Raw genomic sequence first — 19,230 nt, 5'->3', positions numbered from 1 at the left:
TAATGCCTCTGCAGAATTTATTTATTTTAATGTCTAACAGATTGTTAATCCAGCTTGTCAGTTGTGTGACTTCTGTTATAACTTCACTGCAGCAGGCTGTTCCTCTTTTTTTCTGAATTCCTTCCTAGGAGATGCTTCTTCGCAGGGTGAGCTATGTTTCACCTTGGGGCTGCTTTCCAAGTGCTGTTCTGTGGGGCATTTCCCCCCTTCTCCTTGCAGGGCCATCCCCATAGCTATGTAGGAGCCACCCCTCTCAGTGTGAACAGTGACACCCCATCAACTTCTCCTGGCAACTCCCACTTTTCCAGCCATTCAACTGAAAGAGGCAGGGCTCGAAGTCTTTCTTGCAAGATTATTCCTTCTTGAAACCACTGCTATGTCTCTTGGTTTGAGTCTTTTTTATCATTATTATTTGTCTGGTTTGCATCTTCCTTTCATTTTAACGGTTTGATTTTTGTGGCTGTTTCTGTGTTTGTTCACTGTTGCAGTAGATATCAACAACATGATTAAATTCCAGCTCTGACTGTTGCAACATAAGCGCTCTGCCTTCATTATCCATGGTGCCTAAAACTATTTGATCTCTAATAAGTTCGCCTGCAAGTGTGCCTCATTTGCATGATGAGGCTAACTGGTGCAGTCTGGTTGCATATTGGTCCCTGATTTCAGCTTCTCTTCAATCAGATGCATCAAACAGAAGGAACTATTAGAATTGCCAGCAAGTGTATTTTTTTCTGTTAATCATGCCAGAATGCTAGGAGTCCCAGGCAGCCTTACTAGGCTGGAGAAATCCACTGATGAAAGGCATGGGAGAGCTTCTCATGTCAAACTGTATACAAACCAGGGCTGTGCTTGGGATCCTTGGTCTGTTTTGATGGCAAAAGCTGTTAGGATCACATCCAGCTATTGGACTGGTGGTTGGGCACCCTCCTCTGGTGAGCAGCACTTTCCATCTCTGCTGGCCCTGAGCCCAGGAGGGAGCTGGGCCACCCAGCAAGTGCCTCTCCCCCAGCCCACCAGAGCTGGAGGTCTCCCTTCAGCCTCTCTAGGGGTCTCTGCTTGTGTCTGCCCCCAGCTCATGGCCATCCTCTCTGGGCCTACTCTTTGACTCAGCTGACACTCATTTGGCTGTAGTCCTCCTTGGGCTTTACTGCCCAAAGTTTGCAGTTTGGGAAAGAAAATGTGTTTTCTTACATCAGGCACTTGTGAACGTGAACCTTTGTTTGTGTCTAAAATGGAAGCAGCAAACTTGGAAGCTAAATGTAAGTAGAGAGCAGAAGCTCAATAATTGTGAGATTCATGGCTATAGTGCTGAAAATGTTTCAAGTTGCCAATCTCCTTTCTGAATCATGGTTGGGATATGCCTGTGGGTCCTGCATATTTTTCAGTACTATCTTAAGAAATGTGATTTGACCCTTTGCAGCATCCCTTACTTCTCTGATTTCAGAATTCAGCTTCTTACGCTGCAATATATACCAAATACCTCCATTTGCATTTGAGACAATTTTTAATTGAGCTGAATGATCTTTGTGAATATGGAAATGTCTCTCATTGATCCAAAGGGGTCCTAGACTGAGCCCTCATTTCATACCCCAAAATTACTGTTTTCTTTTGTTTTTGGGCTAGGGCAGAAGCCAAGAAACTAAACCAAGCAGAGGCAAACAAAAGAACTCGGGATCCCATCAGCAGTGTTTGCTTTGTAGACGAACGGTAATTTTTCCCTAGCACATACTTCCAAGAATTTTTTAAAATGCCATTCATATATCATCTGCCCAAGCAGACAATAGTTGTTCCAGAGAAGCTGTTGCTCTCTATTAGGTCAATGATCAGTGAACTAAACATTTTCTACTTAGGCCTTCATATGATAAAAGCCTAAGAGCTTTGAAGGAGCCATTACAGACTATTGCCTAGAAGAAATATCCATTTGAAAATTCTGCAATTATGTACTTCTATAATAGCGTGTAAAAGGAGCTCTGGACCCATTATGGGTTATTGAGTAAATAATGTATTTTTAAAAGTGTCTAAGTAATTTATATGATAGCCTGTATTGGCAGCAAAGAGTGATTGTAGACTAAACATTGTGTCTTCCTTTCTTTTTGAAAATCTCATTTAAATCCCTAAATAGCAATTAAAAAAGAAATCCCTGATGCAGTTTCAGTATTTCTATAGCAGTCAATAGCTAGTGTCTCTGACTTAACTCCGCTGAGGCTGCCATTTTGTGCTGAGCCAGTTTCCTCTGGTCTGACTTTGTTTTATGTTGATTGGATAAGACACAAGGCTTCATTATCAAATATAATGCAGAAGTGTCCAGAGGCCTCCTGGAGGTCAGACCCACAGTCATCAGCCCTACCTCTAATCAGGAAGAGGCACTAGCCAAAAGTCCAGAGAGAAAAGACAGGAAGATGTCAGTCCCTATTTCAGGGAAGAATTGAGGCTTGGAGAGAGGAAGTACAAGGTCACACAGGAGATGAAGAATTTCTGCCTCCCCACAGCAAGTTTAGTTTCTTTGCTTTCTATTCAGACCTTCTGTGGAAAGGCACCATTGGAGATCCCCATTGCTGTGGATCCTCGGTGCTAATGCAAACTTCTCCTTTATCAGATGCCCTCAGTAGTCTTGCTTCAGACCACTGCACTCAGCCCTCTCAAGCACGGACCCTGGTCAAAGCAGATATGAAAATAGTGCAATTCAAACTATATTGCAGCAACAATGCACCATGAAACAGCTGTGCTAGAAAACAAACCTTTCTTCTGCTCCTAAGTGTGGAGTAAGCTTCCCTTAGTCCTTCCCTTCATTTATCACACCGCTTCTTGCTGTGGCAGGGGTAATCCTCCTCTTTGATAATTTTCTGTCAAAATTTTAAAGAATAAGTTGAAATAGGTTTTTGCTTGTTTGTTTGTTTGTTTTAAGAAATACCAATATTTGAGCTGCACTGAATTCTGGAGTGCAGAATCACGTCTCCAATTAGCTCATAGGCCACGAAGCCCAGAGCTGTCACAAGGAGACCACCACACATGCATATTATATGTGCTTTAAAACCATACAATGGGCCTGACCTGGTGGGACAAAAATAAAACAATTCTCTGCTTATGGTGATGCTCCAGACTTCACTGTTTTTGATGGTACTTCTCCTGGCGTAAATTAGACATGAAGCCACTTAATCTGTTATTCTTTAACCAGTAGGTCCAGGCCTGTGCTGTAACTCGTATTACTCGTGAAATACACTGCCAGTCAGCAAGCAGCAGCTATCTGCTAACACGACTGCCGGGGGTTCTGAATTGTCTTTTTAGAGGTTATGTAATACCCACCCCTGCTGTATCCAGCCATGTGTGTATTCAAAACAGATCGTCTGCTTCCCATAGCTATGCTGTTCAGTCACACCTCGAGAGCATAGCCTTTAGACCTGAATTTGAATACATCTGTATAATTTCTCATTGTATACAAAAATTGTTTTCAATGGAATGAATGAAAATATGGCATTTTGGCTACCCTCTAAGGAGATTACAAGAGATGGGCATCTGTAGCAGGGCCACCAGTGGATGAGGTTCTCTTTTTCATGTGTTTGGAAAGAAAAAGAAAAAAGAATAAACACAGGGATGCCAAAAAGCACAAGGCTCAAAAGACAGAAAAGGAGTGACTTAATGAAGAGATGGTAAGGTAGTTGTAGGAAGAAAGATAAAGTAAAATAATGATGGAGGGGAAGTAATAGAACCAGAAATAAATGGAGAAGAAACAAGGAGAAAGGTATAAATACATTTAAGTTGTATTTGAGCAAAAATATATAATGTCTAAGAAAGCAATCGGTCTCTCTCACTGTTCAGCTGTATTTGTCACTTAGGAAATGACAGTTATCTGTTGGGATAATTGACTGGAAAGGTGATGAAGTCTCCATCACTGGAGGATTTCAGTGACAGAGTAGTCAAAAATCTGGGGCATACTGTCAGTTATTGGTCTTTTTACGATCCCTTCCAGCTCCATTTTCTGCAGCCTCGCCATCCCAAAGAGTATGAGTGTATTAAACTGGGAATGAGAGCAACACCTCAGTTCTGTGTTTATGAACAAAACTGGCTCCGTTAACTCCTGGCTGTAAGGTCTCACAGAGTAAACGAGGCATGTGCTTGGAGGTAACGTCTATGAGGAAGATGAACATACAGGGGAAAACCATGAAAAGGAACTGGTAGATCTGAGGACAACATTTTCTTCTGAGGTCTGAGTTAAGAGGCCATATGCGTTACATCTTTCTCCTCATACTGAAGATCCCTATTCTGCAACAAATAAATAGTTTGGCTTTGGTGTAAAACCAAAACCCTCATAACTTGAGATAAAAGATTGTTATCTTCTTGCAAGGACAGAGTTATTAATTGCTCTAGTGTGCTTCAAACCCAAATAATTCTACTCTTTCTTTCAAAGAATATTCCTCCCAATTTTAGCCAAAATTGTTCCTCCCCTGGCTTTTCTCAAATGGTCGGTGAAGAGAGGACACAGGTATGAAGTGGCCTGGGATTCCTTCAGGCTGGTGGTTATTGCTATGCAAACCCTCGGTCACCACTGCAGTGCAAAACAGAGTGTAAAATGGGCTTCTAAAAGAAAAGTCTGGACAGGTATCACATTGGGATGAAAGAAAGGTTCATTTTCCCATTTTGTTCATTTCTCTCAGGGCTTGTCAGTGGGATCTAACAAACCTCAGTGTGATAATGTCAGTGGTCCTCCTCCAAAAGTAGGAAGCTTAGATTGCTCTTCTACTGCCATAGGAAGACAGACTGAAAACTGTTACTCCTTCCCCATGAAATTTGCAGTGTATTCTCCTTTTCACTATTCTTTACCATCAGGTACGATGCTGGTAACTGGAGGAAATTGTTTGCTTGTTTGTTTTCTGTTTAGTTTAGTTTTGTTTTCTCCCTGACATTATTTTAGAGACATTAGATTCATTATTTGAGGGTGTGTATGAGATTCTGGAAGCATAATTTACGTCTGCTATGCCGTGAGATCTTTGGTATGATACTGACTCATTCATTGGCACCTGAGAGAGGTTTGGGGAATTCAGCAAGCTTTCAACAATCCAGTTTGAGAGATTAAGCAGAATTATGGCTCACTCAGGTTTGTCCTAATTTTATTAGATTTTCACCATTTCTAATTGCATAAACATATGCAGCCAAGTATACAGATGGGGACTGGGAAGATGTACAAGGACACTCAGGCTCCATAGTCAGCTAATTGGTGGACTAAGTAATAGGGCACTTGGAAAGATTGATAATTTTTTTCAGAGCATTTCAGGGGAAAATTCTGTCCCCATTAAAACTGTAGCAATCAAGAGAAGAAAGATTTTAGCGGTAGATTTTGTTGGAATTGCAGAAAGAGACGAGTGGAAATATGTGATGAAGAAAAAATCCAGGATGAAAGAAGTTCTTTTGGGCAGTATTCACTATTTATTTGTTTTAGACATAGGAAAAAGATAGAATGTCTCAAAAACATAGAACAACTGGCTTGATCCATATGGTGACATCAGAAAGCTTTTGATCAGGGCTAACCACAAGATAAACATTAGTTAATGGTTTCAAATATTGCCTGGACAAATGAGAAGTCATTTTGGGTGCTACCATTGTTACTGGTAGCAAATGCCAAGCTGTAATGTTTTCAGAAACATTTTATATTTTCTTTTGGAAAATAAATCTGTTTTTGCTACGGCTAGGAGAGCTTTTGGGACATAAGTCAACGTATGTTATGGCTATTTCTGGTCAAATGGTCCCAGCTGAGGCACTGGCATGGCTGTTTATATGAGTACTTTCACATGAAATAACATTGCTGTCCATACTTGTTAAGGGAATTCTGCTGTTGGCTTACTTTCTGCAGTCAAGGCAGAAGGGAACAGGAGAGAAAAGTCTATGCTCAAGTTTTTGCTACTGGACCATCTTAATCCCTGATATGGCACCTGCACTGTGAAATTGACTCTGAGTGAATGGGAATTCGGGTGTCCTCACCTCCTGGAGACAGGACGGAACTCTCAGACCAAATTAGCCTCAGTTGGATAGTTTCTGAAACCTCCCCAAGTAACAGACCTAGAAGATTTTTCCCTCATGGTGGCCTGGGCTGGACGTTTGGTGGGTGAATAAATTGTAATTTGTTTTGTGTTTCCTTATGAAAAGCAGAATAAATGAAGCAAGCCGGTCTTTGCTGAGAACTTGGGCTTCTCAGCAAAGTTCTGCAATGCCCTCTCAGAAATCAAAATATTTAATAAATAGATCATGAAATATTTTCCAACAACAAAAATACAAGAAATTTAATAATGTCGGGATTTAGTTTTGTGTTAATTACTTTATTTTCTTCTTCCTCCTGTCCAGGCAGTAGCATGCAAACTCTGACCACATCACCGGTGTGAAATTGCTGATTAACCTTTTGACTCTGACAATTGGGACTTCTCTCAACACCAACTGGTAATGCAAAAGACCAAAAAAAAGTAGTTAATTTTGGGACACCCCAGCTCCAGATGTCAAAAGGTTAATGAAAAATCAAGTCTCTTGCTTTTACTTGGCAACTTGGAAACCTTCCCCCAAAACATTTCATTTTTGTGATAAATAAGCCAGACCTCTTCAGCTGAGAAAGACGGGTGTTTTGCTAATGTATACAGCTGTTAATTGAAAAAGATTCTGTTATGCCTGTTCTTCTGGATGTAGATAAAAGAGAGATTTGTTGGCGAACTTTAGCTGGTCTTGAACACCGCTTTATCCAAATACACTACTTAATAATAACGCTTTGTTCTTTCTGTAACAGCCATGGAGGGATTTTGAGTGGAATACTCATTTTCTTTAAGTCATATCTGCCAGTAATCATTCTTGGCTTAAGACCAGCTGTCATTTATGTGTTTTATGAAAATATAACACCAGTTTCATGCTCAAAACTATTCTCTTTTAGGTAAAAGCTTCAGCACAAGCTGGTTCCCCATATCTACCATAAATGCTATTTATCACAGATTTTGGTCTTTAAAACAGAAAGATAATGTTAAAACATTTTGATTACCCTTTCCTTACTGCTATCATTCACAAACCATCTTTTCTAATTATGGTATTAGGACATTTACATAACCGGGAAAAGGGTCCTTTAACTACATTTCTATTATGTTTGGCACTTGTGTGAAAGGATATTATATTCATGTGCATTAGAGATTGCTTATAAAAGATCAAGACAATAATAGCAGATCAGACGATAAAGGTTCCCTTTTCTCCTCCCAGACAGGCTGTCTCTGACAGAAGAATACAGTTCATCAAAAGTGTCTGCAGGTTGTCAAACTCGGTGAGATTTGGGGACACTCGGAGGCTGTCATGGCCAACAAGAAGATTTTCTGTAGGGTTCTGCCATCATTCACCCTCAGGAAATAATCACTCACTACATTCTGCATGCTCTCATGATAGAGCTCTATTTGAGAGAAAAGAGCCATTTTATCAAAGGACAATATATCCCTTCTCTTGGTCCATGCAGCTTCCATTATCAGACCATAATAAATCATATTTATGTTCTCAGTTAATAAGACTGATTACAATGCAGGTTACAGGCATGGGAAAAGCAAAGCAGGTGAAAAGATGTTTTAATGAAAATATGATAAGCAAACAGCTTCTTGTGAACATTTCAGGCTGTTATTTGTAATGATCACAGGCAATTTTTGATACATCTTCTTTAGCAATGGTTTAAGCTGCATAAATTGGCTTGCCACTTTATACGTTGAAATAGGAAGAATCCCAGTGTCCTTCTTATGTTGTCTAGAATCATTATATACATTATAAGCATAAAATGAGTTTAATGTATGTGCTTTGAAAAGAAGGGGAAAACAGAAAATCAGGGAAGACTGATTTTAATGCTGCTCAAAATGATTTTGAAATTTTCTACTCATCTTTGTTACTAACGGTGCATTTTCCATGAAATTTAGGAGTGACATGTATTGCTTTCATCTCCTTAAAATTAATATACTGCTCTTTCTGTTTTTCTCAATTTCTTCAAAGTTCTTTTTAGAACACTGTGCAAAGAGACAGAGAGAAATTTGCCACTCTGTGTGTGAGCATCTCTGCTATTAATGCTGGGGGGAGTTAAGTGTGCTTCTGGAGAAGAATATACCCCTGTGTTAAATACTGAAAGGAACCCTGTTAAAAAGGTGCAAAGATGTTTAGCTGCAGCACATGCAATGTGTTCAGGGGCCAAATTCCCTAGGATCTTTTTAAGTGATTAAGATCTTTATATGTTAAGGCAAGAGTTCTCCTATGGTTTCAGCATTTAACTGTACCTAAGTAGCAGATGAAACATCCTGCTCTCATTTTGTAAAAAGTCTCTCTTTTTTTTTTTTTAATGTTCAGCCTCATACTTTCAAGACAAAGTTAGAAGTTTAAATAATAATTTCCTTGCAGCGCTTGCATAACGCTGGTGACAAAGTTTCTGTGAAGTTGTGTGTCTGCAGGAATTGCTCTGGTCACAGGTATTTCCAAAGTCACTCTTAAACATATTTTAAAGCTTTGTAATTGGCCTAGCACTGAAGAATGATCACAAAATTCCTTTAACCCTTTTAGGGCACTTCAACAGGAGAAGTGATCACACAAGAAACAGTAAACTGCTCTTCAAAGGCAATATTCTGATATGACAACAGACATAGATAATGCTCGTCATGATGGAACTGCTTGATACAGAGAAAAACATGTTGTAACTGCCTTCACCGTGAAAGGGGTTTAAAAATGTTGCCTGACAACTCCACAAAAAGCAGAGCTGCTATTTCAGTTAAAGGCCAGTGGATTGTATTTTTCACGTCAGTTTTCACTAACCTCAAACATCACTGTTATGACAGACTGTCATCCAACCAAACCAGCAGTGTGGTGCCATTCAAGCAAGCAGGAAGAAAGCAAACATGAAGGAAACTTAAAAGTCCAATTAGTAAGCTGGGGGTGTATGGGAATGAACTACTCTTGTGCCTTGATACTGATTACTGAAAATGAAACACTTCAACAAAAAAGTGCTTTCTGAGCCATTGGTGTTTTCTTGGCTGGCAATTTCTCTTTGTTCTGTTTCATGACACCAACCCAATGGTTGAAGGGGTGTTCTGGGCCAGATGTCAATCACAATGTCTGACATAAACAAAAATAGCTAAAAAGACATGCCGGCATCTTCCTTTTGTTTTCCCATTAGCTCCATTTTTCTTTTCATAGGCTGACAAAAAATTACTGCCTCCAACTGAATTCAGTAATGTCACTATATATCTAATATCTAGGAGACCTTTTGTTTTAGCTTTACTGGGCTTAACCACAAAAGGCACTTGACATTGACAAAGAGTCTGTCAACTATACAATGATCAGTGCAATGAAATCTCTCATGACAGAAGGGCACTATTCTGCACACATACACACCAGCCCCCAGCAGCCTGTCTGAGCAAAATATGCTGGAGCACATGCAGCAGCTGAACCATTACAGAGCAGGCCATAAGCTGAGGCTTGTCTTGTTTAAAGTGTCATAGTATATCAGTATAATTAAAACCGCCGAAAGAGTAGAAAAGATAGATGGAAATGTTACATTACTTGTTTCTAGAGATTAACCTCAAGCCAGAACTGAAACTCAGAGGCACATTTTGCATTTCTTAGAGCTCTGATATGGAAGAAAAGAAGCCCAAGAGTACGTCTCTTGAAGTGTGAGACATGAAGTCATAGTTCCTGTATTTACACAATAAAGCAGAAATAGTGGTTCAGACAGACATGCTGTTTTCTCTGTGATTACAGCTCCTGTTGTGGCTGTACTCTACAAAGCAGCAGTATCATCTCTCAGCTACTTCTCTTTCATTCTCCTCTGCTTTCATTCCTGCAAGGTCTTGAGCACCTTTGGGTCTGCAGATGCATGGATGTCATGCCCCTCTGCTCCCATGGCATCCCCCAGCTCGGCCAGCACTGTGTGGCCACAGCCCAGAGGCAGAGGCGGTACACCCCATCCCAGCTGGCGGCTGCAGAGGCTATGGATCCAGGCTCTGCAGCACCCAGCTAGGAAGATGTTTGAATAATGTCTTCAATTTAAAATTTTACCTTTTAAATGCCAGGCTCCATGCTTGCTTCTCTGTTGAGTCTAGAGATAAAATTCTATGGCTTTCTAAAATTGACCCTGAAAACTATGTTCCCTGCACCAGATGAGATGTTTTCCATGCCATGCATCATTGCTTGTCATAGCTATTCAGGCCTAGCTAGTTATGATCCCATTTTCTAATCATGACCTAGGTTATATCTGGTGGTGAAAAGCTCATAGAGTTGTGGATCTGTTCAGTTGTGGAGGCCCTGGTCCATCTAGAAGCTGGGGAGGACCTGAACTGGCACTGGCAGTTCTGAAACACTGCAAAAGCAGCATGTCTTTTTCCTAATGTCAGCCTTACATTCAAGGAGAAGATTAGTGGATCGGGCAGGTCTCATTCACTTCTAGTATAAATGAACTTCAAGGCCTTGCCTCATTAGTTGATTTGCTTGAAGTAGAGAGATGTTAAAAGGGGGGCTTTAATTTTAGGTTTCCTCATACATCCTGTATTTCTCCAACTTAATTCTCAGTTAATGACTTCTCCATGTAGTGCTTCTCTTAAATTTCTGGACTGGGGCTGTAAATGTGCATAACTAGTCAAAAATATGTTATCTGCATTTAATGTTGGCTTCTGGAACCCTCACCGCCAAGTTACCTCGCAGACACATTTCACCTCACATGCGTTTCTGTGTAGTGCCAGGAGAAGAATGGGAAAAAAAATGAAATGAAAGCAGATTCTGCTCCTTTTAAAGGCAATGAAAACTCTGCTTTTACTTCTACCTACTCATAATACTGGGAAAAAAATGAAGTGGAAACAAGCACAACAAAACACCTCTGCCAGCTATCTACAAGCTAACCAAGGCTTCCACTAATGAGGTGGTCTGGCATTTTGAGAAAGACAGGTTCTTCCAGGAATGGAAAAAATATGCTGTTTTTTTTCCTTCAACCCTGAGAGTATAGTGAGAGAGTAAAAAAATCTATTTCAAAAAAGGGATAGCAGTCAAACCTTTAATGCTGTCTATATTATTAAATACCTACAGACACCAGCGTAGTTTCTTGTCGGTCAGATGTTGTTACATGTTTGTTTGGCAGATTACTAAGTACTTATTCATAAACATTTCACCTATTTGCTGTATTTACAGGTTCATCCAAATGATTGTGAAATTCCTGAGAAAGTTATTACTTTCAAGTCACAGTAACAGAGTAATTTCCAGGTAAGATACTCTAGAAGATGATTCCATACCATGGACAACTGTGTGTCTATTAAACAGAAAAGTACTATTTGTGGAAAAGATAATAGTCTAGATCATGAGATAGCAACAGATTTTGTTATGATCTCCAGATGTCTTTGGGAACTTAATGCATCCAGCATTGGTTCAAGTTTAATCTGCGTGGCAGAAATGCAAATTGTTCCAATTTCCTTCTCTCTGAGGCTGTGAGGGGGAACTTTGTCTTCCAGAGGCTGCAGAGGACAGGATGGTGTAGTGTGGCTGTGCTTTGGTAAGAACTTTCACTGCTTCAACAACTGCTCCTGGAGTGCTCAGGGGTATCAAGTACAGAAAATAAAAGCTTTCACCTTTGCTTAGTGGGACAGTGTAGTACCAAGGCCTTTCTGTTACACATCCCTCAGAACTGGCTCTGCGCTTTCCTGAAGACCAGAGATGTCTAGGAGTTTCTGGTGGCTCACCAGTACCTATGAGCATTGTAGGGTGTTTGCTCCATTGCATTCCTGATAAGGAGCAGTTTGTAGCTGAACTGTACAGGTAGGTGGTGGTGGCTATTGATGCAAGGATCTGTCAGTGCATTTGCTTTTGGATTTCAGCTCCATTGGGCTGGGAAGTAAAAAAGAGTTCCCAAAGCAGAACAAGTGACTGAAATGACAATGCAGAAAAAAAAAGAAAAAAAAAAAAAAAAAAGCTTACGGCTAGTATTTCTTTGTGGGAATCTGTACAAAAACAATCAATTTTGGACCTTGTGTGTTTCTCTCCGGAACCAAAATCCAGAGTGAGTGCACAATAGAGTGTGAGAGGAGAGCATTTCAGCTCCTTCAACTCTGTGCAGAAAACCTCTCAGCGCTTCAGATAGGATTTTAGCATTTCTCGCAGTCTTCAAATGTTGTGCTGTGCAAGGATGTGCTTATACATAATTTTGTAATTGAAATGGCATGTTTACTGTTCTATTTCATGCTTGATTGTGTTTTTTAAACACCTTTACTTACGCTGCTAGAAGTGGGATTATAATTAAAATGTCCTGTTGAACACCTTGTTCAGTTCAGTGAAGGCATAATAGAAGTATAAATACTTGTTCTCGTTGACTCTATGATGTCAGCACAACAAATGCAGTGAATGTCAGAAAACTAATCTCTCTTTCACCAAGGTATGCACCAGAAAGGAAGGGGAAACAGCATCTGTGGCTGGGCAAAGAGGAGGCCCGTTGTGCGGGGGATAGGAAATATTTTGAGATACTGTTAACTTCTTAGGTACAGTGAACCTGAAGGTCCGTGAGGCCTACTAAGTGTTGGCAGACATACTAAACGAGTTTGAAGTGACAATATTATTCTTACATAAAGTCTTTTCTCTACAGATTTCTAAGTATTTTCCAAGCATTAGTAAGTTAAGCTTTAATAAGTAGTTCATGTTATTATAATACCTGTGATATATATGTGTTAACTAGGGCTGGGAACATTTGACTGATTTAGCCGGTTACTAGCAAAAATTAGACATTAATTTGTTTCTCTACTAACAGCCCTTTGGCCTAAAGACTGGCAGTACTTTCTGTTTCTCCAGTAGCCATTAGGAAAAGCTGCATCTGGTTATAAAATGTGAGTTACATACTTCATAGTATTCCTGTTTCTTTAAGATGTATACAGATATGCAGACCATGTCTTTATGGTGGGATTGAATTACAACACAAAGTTCAAATGTTTCTAGGTCGAAGTCCTGGTTACAGCACTTTTGCATGGCAATAATGGCTTAATTTTCTTCATGTTTTGTCTTGTACTCTAAGTTACCCCCAGTGAAGAGATTCCTACCCTTCCTGGCAGGCAGTTGTTGAGTTTTAAGGAGCTTCAAATAACTTTACAGATTGAAATTTCTGGTAAGTAGGGGAGTTCCAAAATTTAGTTTTATGTTTGATGCTTGGTTGGTCAGTTTACTTGGATACTTTGGCTCAGTTTCTTTCTCTGAAAAATGGGGAATACAATGTCTGTGTTCCTTGTGCTCTTGGGTTGATGTAACAGTGCTTTTAATATAGTAGGTACTAGACTCAAGACTGCACATAAACCATTAAATTTTATGTTCATGTCCTTTCACTGGCTGAAAGAGGGCTCTCAAACCCAATCCCAAAATGCATAATATTTCTGTGCCAGAGGAGGACTCACTAGTCAGTGGCTGCCTTATGGGAAAAGCACACATGATCTTTATAAAGCAGGTAAATAAGTGGTCCCAAAGCATGTGCAAATGACCTTCTCTAACCAGTTTCAGTTCCAGCAACTATAAGCTCAGCACAAGTTTTGGAGGGAGATTGTTCACATAATTTCCTCTTCAGAAAGAAAAGCAGTGAGAAAGTGGCAAATTAGGAGGTTTTTCTTCAGGGACAAGGGACGGAGATGGTACACAGGGCAGTCCAACCCAGTCCAGAGAAAGATTCACTGGGACAAGGCTACTGAACGTGCAGGACAAAATTTACAAGAATGTTTTTGTCAGGTGTTGCAACAAAACTTAGTGGATTTGTTTGAACGTCTCATTATATATACAGGTGCAGCTCTACACACCCACACATGCTGCATTTATTTCAGTGTGTGATCATATAAATACCTGCAGGTGCAACACTGAAGAGATACCCGTGCTGAGGCATGAATATGGAGTTCCACATCTGTATTTACTGCCTTGTTCACACAATGAACTAGTGCAGTCAGTGGGTTCTCTTCCCACCTCCCACATGCACTTTAAAACTTCATTTTGAAGGTAATTTAATCCTGCTAAATGCATTTAATAGATGGATGTCAAGGTATAGAATCAAAATCCATGAAGGTGAAGGAGTATGGAACAGCCATCACTTTGCTGTACTGCACATATATGTACAAAATTAGAAAGAAACTAATTTCAGATAAAGAAGGCCACATCAGGTTAATGTATGGTCATAAACCCATAAAACTGGAATTTAATGTGCCTTCTGAGGCACCTAAAACTTCTGTTGGCCTTCAGTACAGTGGCTGGTTTCTCTTTCCTGGCACACAGAGAGATGTTTCCTTGTCTGTAATACTGTCAGATAGTCCGTAATACATAGGGTGCAAATCATGTCTGCTGCAGAAACCATGGTTTTGAAATCATTGACTTGTGTGCATGTAAAAATCTCAGTTGTGGTATTGCACTTATGCAGCTGGTTGCATTCAATATCCATCTGATGCTAACTACCTGGTTACAAAGGCCTTCCTCACAGTGTCAGAAATGTAGAACAGCTAAAGGCTATAAACTGGGGACATTATTTTGCATGTAATGGTTGCCTGCAGAGGCTCAAGGTTCTGAAAGTTTCTTACTTTTTATAAGGCCTTCAGTGAGAACTTTTGTTTTGTGGAGAGAAAAATAAAACTAACAAAGTTCCTTTGAACATTTCAGCAGCCTTTCATAGCATTAGCTGTGAAAGTAATGGTGTCACATTCCTAACAAGGATGTATGGGAACTGTGTTTTAGGAGTCCCTGCTGCTTTCCTTGTGGAAACTCTTTCAGGATGCTTTGGGATTATTTGGTTGCACCACGATTTCATAGGGATCTTCTCTGTTATCTTCTGTCCAGTACCTTCCTTTGATGACCTAGGGAGAAAACATGGAACTGGAGAACATTCAGGGAAACCCTGTTCACATCTCTGTATAGCTAAAAACTACATGACAGAAAATGTGGAGGAACCATAGTGCTCAAAAGTCAGTTAAGCAAAAACTTTAATAAATGGTGCTGTCCAGGCAAAGGAATGACGAGAATGTCATCAGTGGAGACTACATAGGAAGCAAAAGAGTAAAAAAAGTAATTTTTTTGTTTCTGATATGAATGCCACAGTCCAGAGGGACCAGAACTGCCATCTATGACTCATGATAGTGAATGTGCTCTGTGCAGTGCCATGCAGAAAGGGACCAGAAACAGCGGAGAGTGGAAGAAAACACCGTGCTAATGAAGAGTTTCGTCTGGGCAAATTTAGCTCCCTGAGAATTAGCCTGGGTATCTCTCCATGACACACTTATTTTAGAATCACAGCATGTTGCAGTTATTAGACTCTGGCAGGCTCCTAGGTAGGAACTGTGTCCAAGAGCCTTTATTTCATCTGCTCCAATTGAGAAGAGTGTGGCAGTTTCTTTTGGTTGAGACTTTGCTATAACGATCTGAGCTTTAGTCACTGTGAGGCTAGCCCACTGCAAAGCATTCAGCTGGTGTTACAACCAGCGACAACTGAGCTCCGAAAGTGAGTGCAGACTGTGTCTATCTACTTATTAAGTAATGGGGCATGTGGAGAGCCCATTACCCAGTAATTGGTGCTAGCTGCCAGTTAGCATTCAGCAGGACTTGTAGCATTTGTATAGCCCTTACAGTCCAGAGCGGCCTGGGATTGTTCTTGCCTTATTTGCTGCAACTGTAATCAGATGGTGGCTCTCTGCTTTGCAGATCTACCAAAATCAGACTGAAAGACACGTGGAAGTACAGAATCTCCCCAAAGAGCTCAGCCAGAGGGACGCATGAGTCCACGGCTTTGTGGTAAGGCTGTACTCCAGTGACCCTTTTGCTTTTGTTGGCTTGCAGGTTTCTTCCCCCTCCCCGAGAGAGGAAAATGATGGACTTAGTGGTAGGTGACACAAACGTCTGCCTGATTGTGTAAAACCTTAAGCAGGTCTTTAATGATGAGATCCTCGGGTATTTTCTGACCTCATGGATCACACAAGCAGCGCTTAGTTGAGGGCAGCCCAGAGACACGGAGATGGGGAAAGGACTGCGTAGGCAGGTACACATAAATATAGCTGTGTAAGGTATGTGTCGCTTGCAGCTTTGACTTGGGGAAACCTTTTGTGCTCTGGCTACTAACTACTGCCATCAGCCCCCAAATTGCTGTCAGACGGCAGGAGTGCTTCCAGGCAGGTGCAGGCAGGGAGCACTCGGCCCCGGCACAGGCCGGGAGAAGAAGGGGCTCCCCTCACCGCCATAGCACCGTTCCTTAAACAATACAGCACCGGGTCCAGAGGCCGGACACGGTGCTAAATGTACGCGAAGGGCTCTGAAGTTAACGCCGGGCTCCGGCGGAGCCCCTGGCTCGGGCAGGCCTGGGGCCGGGCAGCGGCCCCGTCAGCCGGCGGCCCTGCGCCAGGCGGCGGCAGCGGGCGCGGTTCGCCGCGGAGCCCGGCAGGTGGCGGCCTTGATCGCCGAGTGAGGGAGGGCGGGCGGGCGGGCCCGAGAAACACATCGCCCCCTGCCCCCCTTAATTTGGGAAGTATTATAGCCGAAGTGTTTTCGGCTTATTATTATGCATGAGTAAGAATTCCATGAATGTGTAACATTTTCGGCTGTATTTCCCTCTTTTATAACATCATTTAAATTCCTCATTAATAATTTAGAAATGTGCTGGATTTTAATCACTTTTCTCATCACTACGACATCCGAGGCAGAGCGCTCCCCGTTACCTGAAGGTGACATGGAGGCATCGCCCGCCGGGAGAGGGGCTGCCGGAGAGGCCAAGTCCTCCCTGCCCGGCTGGAGGGACTTGCCCCCGTTAATTAAATAGCCCTGGTGTACAAAACCTGAGGTTTGAGCAGGTCACTGTTAATAAAAAAATTTTAAATAGGGATTTTTATTTTTTTTTTTTTTGGCATCTGACTTTAATTACGGTGGTATTTGTTTGATAGCTTGTTACTGTAAATAAAAGAGATAAAAGCAGCCCTTCACTCGAGTAGCTCTAGAGCTGTGAAATATGTACCTAATTAAAACTATTGGTGTAAGAGGCTAATAAAGTACATGTGCCTACTAGATGTCTTATTCTAATGAATCTCGGCTAATTTGCTTTGAGTGATGAATTTCGGTGTTAGTAGTAAGGGCTGAATAATTATAAAATTTATCACGAGGTGCGGGGACTTGTGGAGGACCAACGGGGCTTGGGGAGGGAGTAAGGGAGGGGAGGGAAGGGCTGTGGGCCATGGGCCTGGCCCCAGTGGGTGTGGAGGAGCAGGGCCAAACTCCAACATGAGTCACGGGCCCCAGCACCCAGCCTGGGCCTGGGGTGGCCAGGAGAGCCCGTGTGAGGTGTTTGTGTGAGGGCATGAGAGCTGTGGCGAGGGTGGTCCTCCCAACAAGCTCCCTCATTTTCCTTGTTTTTCTCCTGGCACTGATGAGAAATGGGCTGTAGCATACACTCCTCAAGACTCCAAAACCAAGAGCAGACGGGTTATCTAAAGCACTTCAGATAGAGCTTTGGTCTTGCGCCAGCAGCTAATCAAAGTCTTAATTCTGGAAAATACAAAGGCTGGGCTTTCCAAGCATCATCCCTCTGGTTTCTGCCAGAGATGGACAGACGGCACTTCTCAAAACGTTTTTTGCCCCACGTACTCCTAGCACCATGTGGACTGTGGGGCTGCCTGTGGGCAACAGCGTGAGTTGTGCTGGCCTTTGCTGGGTGACATCCAGCTGAACATGCAGGCTGGCGGTTGGCCTGCTTCGTTCAGGCCTGCGGGCAGACACCCTCAGACCCTTGTACTGGACAACCTGCAATGAAGTCAGACAAGAGAACGTCGTGCGTTGACAGCCCGGCCCTGAGAATAGATCTGCCCGTTGGAGCAGTACGGGCTTGTTGGCAGAAAGGATATATTCTGAGAGAACCTGGATAATAATAAAGGGGCTGGTTAAGCAGAGAAAGAGCCTGCAGAGTAGCACATATTTTTATTGCTTTTTTGCAATAGAGTAGAGAAAACATCCCAAGGCTAAATGTCTATTGTAGGCTTTCCTGTAGTCCCCAACGACGAGTATTTAAACACTCACACGTGCGCCCGTTCCCACAGCTTCTTCCACTTAACAGCAGGGCGGGAGGGTGGTGGGGCTGCCATGCTGGCATGCCCAGCCTTAACTTGGGGCCGGTGCAAATCTGCAGGGCCCTAACCTCACGTTTCCTCACCCCATGTGTCATACCAGGGCTTTATTTACAACCAAGCCATCTGGGCTTTGCTGTCTATCCAAGTCTGACCTGATGAGTTAAAATTACTTGCTGAAAGTGTGTGGTAGTTGCAGCTGTTGAAAGCGCCCTGGCAATTTCTGATATGCACATGAATTTGGAGGTTTTTTTACAAGTGCTACATCTGCATTTTTTTCTGCAGAATGAAATTTTCACTATTGCTAATACCAGCTGCATAGACAGGTGGAGCTTGTTATTTTCCTCACAGAATCTACCTTTTCATAGGGAAAAGATCATTTTTCATGGTTGTACAATGTATTGGTGTGGTTGATTGAGAGTAAGGTTGAGGAGAACTAGACTGCTTTTCTCTTTGCCACTGACTCACTCTTTGACTTTAGGAAAGTCTCTGTCATCCTGGGAAGCTTATTTCTCTATTTGTAAAAAGGCAATGATGGCTAAATCAAAGGACTCAGTCATAAATATCATAGAATGGCTTGGGTTGGAAGGGACCTTGAAGATTATCTAGTTCCAAAAGTATCCAGAAGTAGCTTCAAAATTCCAGATGGAAGCATTGTCACAAAAGCGGGGTCCATTGTGCTTTCGTAGAGACCTACAACAGCCTGTTTTCTTCTACTGAGAGAATTCTTTCCGCGTTGCTCAATCAATGATCATTTTAATATATTTTTCTGCCTCTCAGTTACATCTCAAATATTTGTGTCTGTGCAATTTTCATGGTCTCATATCTTGTCTCTTTCTGTATAAAATGTATGTTGTCAGCTTGAGGAAACACTTTTCCTTTCACCTTCTTTGTAATTACCAAAAATAGTTTTAACCTATTAAAGCATTTTTGAGCTGTCGATGTGGTACGGTATTAAAACCTTGTTATTCCACAGCAGACCCTCCTGTGCATTGTTTACCTTCTGATAACATTTCTAATAAGAAGCCAAATGCAAGCGGAATGAGAGGGTTACTTGCACTGTTTGGTCCAATGTGACCTTGCACAATAAAATATATGCAAAAATAAATGACACCCCTGAATATCTAAGAGAGAGAGAAAAAGAAATATAATCGGTTTGTTT

General features: G+C 41.7%; 1 long non-coding RNA gene across 1 annotated transcript in view; it reads left to right on the top strand.

The window, feature by feature from the left end:
- Positions 1 to 19,230, top strand: part of LOC311440454 — an 83,244-nt gene that overhangs the window by 49,397 nt on the left and 14,617 nt on the right. Inside the window, exon 7 of the long non-coding RNA XR_014695429.1 lies at positions 11,158 to 11,229. This is a non-coding gene — a long non-coding RNA (uncharacterized lncRNA). The remainder of the gene's footprint in view (positions 1 to 11,157; positions 11,230 to 19,230) is intronic.

This window comes from Aythya ferina (genome assembly GCF_964211825.1).
Source record: "Aythya ferina genome assembly, chromosome: 8".
NCBI classification, from domain to species: domain Eukaryota; kingdom Metazoa; phylum Chordata; class Aves; order Anseriformes; family Anatidae; genus Aythya; species Aythya ferina.
This window is presented reverse-complemented; position numbering and strand designations above follow the sequence as displayed.